At 39.0% G+C, this 5,886-nt stretch overlaps 1 long non-coding RNA gene across 1 annotated transcript; it reads left to right on the top strand.

The window, feature by feature from the left end:
* Positions 1–2,233: 2,233 nt before the first annotated feature.
* LOC105353964 lies at positions 2,234–4,367 on the top strand. Its single transcript, XR_002289998.2, has 4 exons — positions 2,234–2,476; positions 3,018–3,166; positions 3,235–3,365; positions 3,441–4,367. It is a non-coding gene; the product is annotated as an uncharacterized LOC105353964 (long non-coding RNA).
* Positions 4,368–5,886: the final 1,519 nt, after the last annotated feature.

The following is a 5,886-nucleotide window of genomic DNA, read 5'->3' on the forward strand; positions in this document are numbered from 1 at the left end:
CCTTTAACTTAATGAAGAAGAAAAAATGCTCAGGGTTTGTAGACTTTGGTTTGGTTTTTGTCAGTTATGTCATGATTTTGGTCATATTCTGCTTGGTCTTGTCTCTTTGGCCGCATTTACACTGCATGGTTCAAGTGACCCAATTCCGATTTTTTCCTCTCATGTGGCACAGATTGGATATGACCAGTGAACGTGTAAGCAGGACAAAAGCGCACGGATTCCGATTTTCTCAGATCGGATTCAGGCCTCATTCATATGTGGAAATAAATCGGGTACGAATCAGATACGAGCATTTGCGTGTGCCATGTAAGCTGACAAATCGGATATTCCCCAGTAAATGCGAGTCGTACGTCAGTGACGTCAACTCAGGACACCGCCAACTGAGATCACGACTTATTAAGGTGCTTTTGTGCGCTGATCTTGCTGTTCGAGGACAGCTGGAGCCCCATCAGCGTGTTGCCTTTCAGCCTCAGGTTTCAGACCGTGGTCGGAAACCGCTGTTATTTTGGGTCCGGTCCTGGTCGGGACATAAACATTAACTAATGAAACGGGACACTGTTGCTCTGGAACAGGCTAGAAGCCATTTATTTCTTTGCTTGGATCAAACTGTTAGTACAGAACAACGTCTGCAAACATTTCCTCATTCAAAACTCAGAGAGAGCACATAAGCCGGCAGAGCAGCCCTCCTTTTTCCTCTCCTGCGCATCCCCGTCCAGCCTCATCCTAGAGCGCCCAAGGCAACGCCTCCTTCCGTCGCTGCGTTGCCTCCATGACAACCGCAGTCAAACAAAAGAAACACAACATAGAGGGGAGGGTTTCGCCATGCTAAACGTTTGCCATTCGGACCAATACGCATCTTCTAAATGTGCTTTTATCACTGTTATGATTATTATTAAGGGCCTGCTCACACATTTTTTTTTAAATCCCTGCGGTCAGTTTTCAGGTCCGCGGAAGTCGGAAATGCTGCTACATAGTCATCAGAACGTCTACGATTGATAGTTTCAGCATTGTATAGTGTGAATGCAAAAATCGGATACGGGTCACTTTTAAAAGATGATGTAAGCGGGTCATCAAAGAAATCGGACATAGTCAGAAAATCGGATGTGGGCATCTAGACTTGCAGTGTAAATGCGGCCTTTGTCAGTCCCCACTAGTTTCAGGTTTATCATGATCCTCAGCTGTCTTCATTTCAGTTAATTGCCCTCAGTGCATTTAAGTGTGTTAGGTCATCTGCTTTGCTCTGCCATTCTTGTGCTAGTTTTGTCATGTTTCATTTTATGCAGGTCTGAGCTTCTGTATGTTGGGTCCTACACAACCAGTCCCTGACATTTCTTGATCTGAGCAAAGTCAAAGATATTAGTTCCCAACTTTCTGACTTCTTGTTTTTACTAACTGGTGACACATTTTAAATGGTTATTGTATTTGGTCAAAATTAAAATGAGATTTCTCAGAGGAACCAATTTAATTAAAAAAATAATTACTTTTAAATAAATTCAAACAAAACAAAACGTATTACTCCCAGTGAGTGCATTTGACCACAATGGCGACTTAGCTCTGCGATCCACCTGTGAGAAGATGAAAAAATTAACTAGTCTAAAAAAAGGTGTCATTCAAAAAGCAACAAAAAAAACCTTGCAAAACTAACTGAATGAAAGAGATCCAATGTCTTACAATGTCATGGACACATCTTTTGGTGATAGACAGCAGCAAATTGTAAATCTGATAATTGCATATATTTACATGTAACCAAACACAAAACCCGATGGAAATTCTTGCTGACCACTTGTAATATGTGCAGCCAAGATGCATGCTGCTGCAATTCCTGCACGTCTATTAAGTCCGTCCAAGGCTAAATGTTGATGTTGGTCACATGCATGTATTGACCTGACCGTAACTGTGACCCTGACCTTAACCATTCCTTCAGGTCCATGCAGCCAAGACAAGATTTTGGAACTGGTCACACATATTCAGAAAACTACAAACAGCTAGTCACTTTCTTTACAATTAACAGCTTTTTTAATTCGTTTTTGTATTTTATACTATTTATTATACATATTTGGTCCTATCTATTTGTTGCTCATTTCCACGTATCACTTTTAAAATATATAAAAGTAAAGTACTTTTTGTACAGTCAAATTATGGGACGGCTTCCAGTTTCGGCTTTGTCCTAATGCTAGTCATGACGCAACTTTTTGTGTCTGTGTGAATCTGGTTTCACTTCCTACTCCTAAAATTCAGATTGAATGATCTGATCAGACTTTTTGGATCTAGAACAGAGAGGAAAGATGAGCTGAGAAGAGACTGAAGTGCAAAGATCCAAAAGAATTTTGATCTTCTCTGTTTTTACAGACAGCGGGTCAAATCCTGAGGACCCTTCAGTGGTTTGGTGTGTTTCAGAAACCAGAAGTGATGTGATGCATTTAACTTTCTTAAATGTTGCTGTTCCTATAAAAATCAAGAAGTGAAACAACATGAGGTAGGTAGTAGTTGTTCTTGACAAGAGAAGATACACAGAAATGGTGATTGTACTGTAATGAAGACTCTTCTTCTTCAGCTTTTTGAGGAAACTAAGCTTTGTTTTTTGTCTTAAACTTTGTCTACACCAGCTTTACAGAGTATTACTTGATGTTTACATAAAGGAAACATACGATTTATTAGATTGAGACAGATCAACTGAATGCTGCTTTTTTTAAAAACTTTATAACACACACAGAAGAAAAAGCTTCAATCAGAAATGCAAACCATAATGAACTTTAGAGTTCATGTTTCCTTTTTGAGTCACAAACCTTCTTGTTCTGCCAAATCTGTATCCGAATCAACGTGAATCGAAGTGTGTGCATTTGTGACTCGGAGTGTGTGCAATTCTGAATTATGAGACTGTTCTGACCTCATAACGTTCTGCTGAAACTGTCTGTTGAAACTTTGAGCGGAGCATTTTGTCTTTCTTTTATTTTCACCTCATTTTAGTATTATTGTCTGTTTTGCTTGATTTGCTCCTTTTTTTGGGCCACTTTTAGATGTTGGTCCGTGTGTGCTTCTGGAGCTATGTGTCTCCATCATGTGGAGTCAGAGCAGAAGTGCAGCAGCTGATGGAAGTTTCCTCTGACTCCCACTGCTGCCTGACCACTTCCACCCGATCCTGAAAGACAGCACAAAAGAAGGACCAGTCAGTGCAGAAGCAGATTATCCATTTGCAATGATGTGAATGAGGATCAGTGTGTTTTTCCTCTGCAGATGATGGTGGAACATGTGAATCCAGTGAATCCAGCAGCATGGATCAGTGTGAGGACAGAAAGGAAGGAAGGAGTCCCTCCATCTAAAAGCACAGTGAGTGGGGAATGTGAGCGCCAGATCCAAACTCAGTGGTGAGATGAACATCTGTCGATGACTTTTCTATGTCAGAGCTCAGCACTCACACCAGAAACCCTCATTCTTCCCAGGAACCAACCTGGACCAGAATGTGAACCCAACTGTGTGTCCTTCAGGAGTCACAGGTCGAAGGATGTGAATCCTAACTTCAAAGGCATCAGTTCAGGAGTGAAACAGTGAGTGTTTGTGAAAAGGTTCTAAAACATTCAACTAGATCAAGTTTTTGGTTTTGAAGACTTCAAACCAAAAACGTCTACATTTTTTAGAACTTTTTCATTTCATCATGACCTGAATGACTGATAATCTACACCAACAGTAAGTGTTTGTCAGAGTTAAAGGATAATAGTTCAGATGATCAATTGTTTTTAGGTGAATGACTTGGTTCAGTTCTTAATCTATCTGATCAGGCTCACTTGGAGCATCTTGCGTGTGATGAGATTTTTCAGTTATGTCTTCTGAGTTTCTCAAAGAGAGCAGAGATGTTAGAATAGAAAACCTGCTGACTAATTCAAAAGCTGGAATGAAAGAAATATTTTTTTTTCTATCAGGCCTCCTCAGAAACTCAGTGCTGTGTGCCCTTCAGGGGTGACCAGTCAAAGAATGATCATTTTAAATTAGCACCAGCTTCTTCTGCTGAGAGGTGAGGTGGATTTACATTTCGTAAAAGAGTCAAATGAGTGAAATGGTTTTATTCAAACATGTGTTGGATGTTACTCAGCTCTTTCTCAAACGCATTTCTGTCATGTGTTCAGCAGCAAGTGTTGGTTTCCCTCAAACACACCAGTCAGAGTAAAAGAATGGATGAAATTTCCCGTGTCTGTTTTCATTTGCCTTTGCTCCTGAAACTGAATTTGTAATTCATTCAACCACAGCATGTCTTTATTTGTTTAAAAACTACCTTATCCTCTGATAAGTGAAACTGAAAGACAGTGCAGTTTTTTTATGATACCTGTGTGATCCAGATTTGCTGTACAATCCAAAATAAAAAACAAAGAAATTTACTTGGTTATCGCATTTTGTTTATATTGATACAGCTATTGCTATCTGGTACAGTATCAGTGTTACTCTCGGCCATGGTATATCGTATAATTTGATAAGATATACTGAATTAGTCTGCTTATTTATCATTTAACTTAAAAACTAGATTTAGCCCCTTTAGGTTAGTGTATTTATTCCTGCCATTGAGAGACTGGTTTGTTCAGCTGTCACCAAACTACATTTATTATACATTATTTTACCCAGTTTGTAGCAGATTTGGGTCAGTTTACTTAGTCAAATTCTTGTCCATGTCTTCACTTTTGTCAATTTTTTAGAGTGTTATCTTTAGTGAAGGCGTACTAGCAGATTTTTAAAATGACTTACTAGAAGGTTTGGAGTTTCTGCAGTTTAAAGATAGAATGAAAATGCTATGATCCAAGTTATGCTCTTTAACACCAAATATCATAAAAATATATAGATTTTTTGTCTGTTAAAACAGTGCCATAGTTGTAATCTTTTTTTTTCTTTTTAACCTTTATTTAACCAGGAAAGTCCCATTGAGATTATAAACCTCTTTTCCAGGGAGTCCTGGCCAAGAGGTAACGCACACAAGGCAAAAGAAAACGGGTTGATCAATATTTAAAACGAAAAACTTCTAAAGTGTATAGAACAGAGCAGGGCAGAGCTACAGGGTGTCAAGGGGAGAGTCAGAAAGCTTTGCCCCCTCTCTTCCCACCCCAATTTTTGAGTCAACATTAACAAAGACCCCTTGATGCCAACAGAGGCGCTTTCGTCTCAAACTAGTTTAGCTTAAAATGCACCCAAAATACCATCTGTATTCTTCCACTCTCGGTTGATTTACTTTAAATATATACATGTACCTAGGAACCATTTTCAAGCATTAGTTGCTCTTAGAAAAAGGTTTAGAGGCGGCGCATCATTCTGCTCTTGTTTACAACTATTTGCGACAAACCTAAAATTAAATCTTTTGTATGTGCTATTGTCAAATTTACTATCTCAACTTTACTTGGATACAAAAACATTTTTTTCATATTTGGAGATAAATTCAGGGGTCAAGGGTTAAGAAATCATACAAGCTTCTTTATGCGTTAGAAACAGCACCTTAGCTGAAAGAACTGCTGTTTTTTTTATTAATAACAATTATAAAAGGCTTTGAAATATATATCCCTTCATTCGTAACGGCCTTCCACTCTGCTGCTCTCATTTGCCATCCATCCAAAGACTCCCCCCCCCCCCCCCCCCTTATAAAACGTTTGTGTTTGTGCTTACTGACTAAGATATCACTATCACACATGGCGACAGCAGGTCTGTAGATCTGAGCCATTTGTCCATTTATGGACTGTTAGATTGCGAAGTTACTAACATTGAAGGAAAAAAAAATCATCCAGCCAAATATCATTTTACATAAGCCGACCCCTGACATGTCATTGTGACCTGGACAAACATACCATGATAAAAGCATTTCAGCATAGATATGCTATGGTGACACTGGAGTTTTAAGATGTTTAACCAAAATAT

Source organism: Oryzias latipes, chromosome 4 (genome assembly GCF_002234675.1).
Source record: "Oryzias latipes chromosome 4, ASM223467v1".
NCBI classification, from domain to species: domain Eukaryota; kingdom Metazoa; phylum Chordata; class Actinopteri; order Beloniformes; family Adrianichthyidae; genus Oryzias; species Oryzias latipes.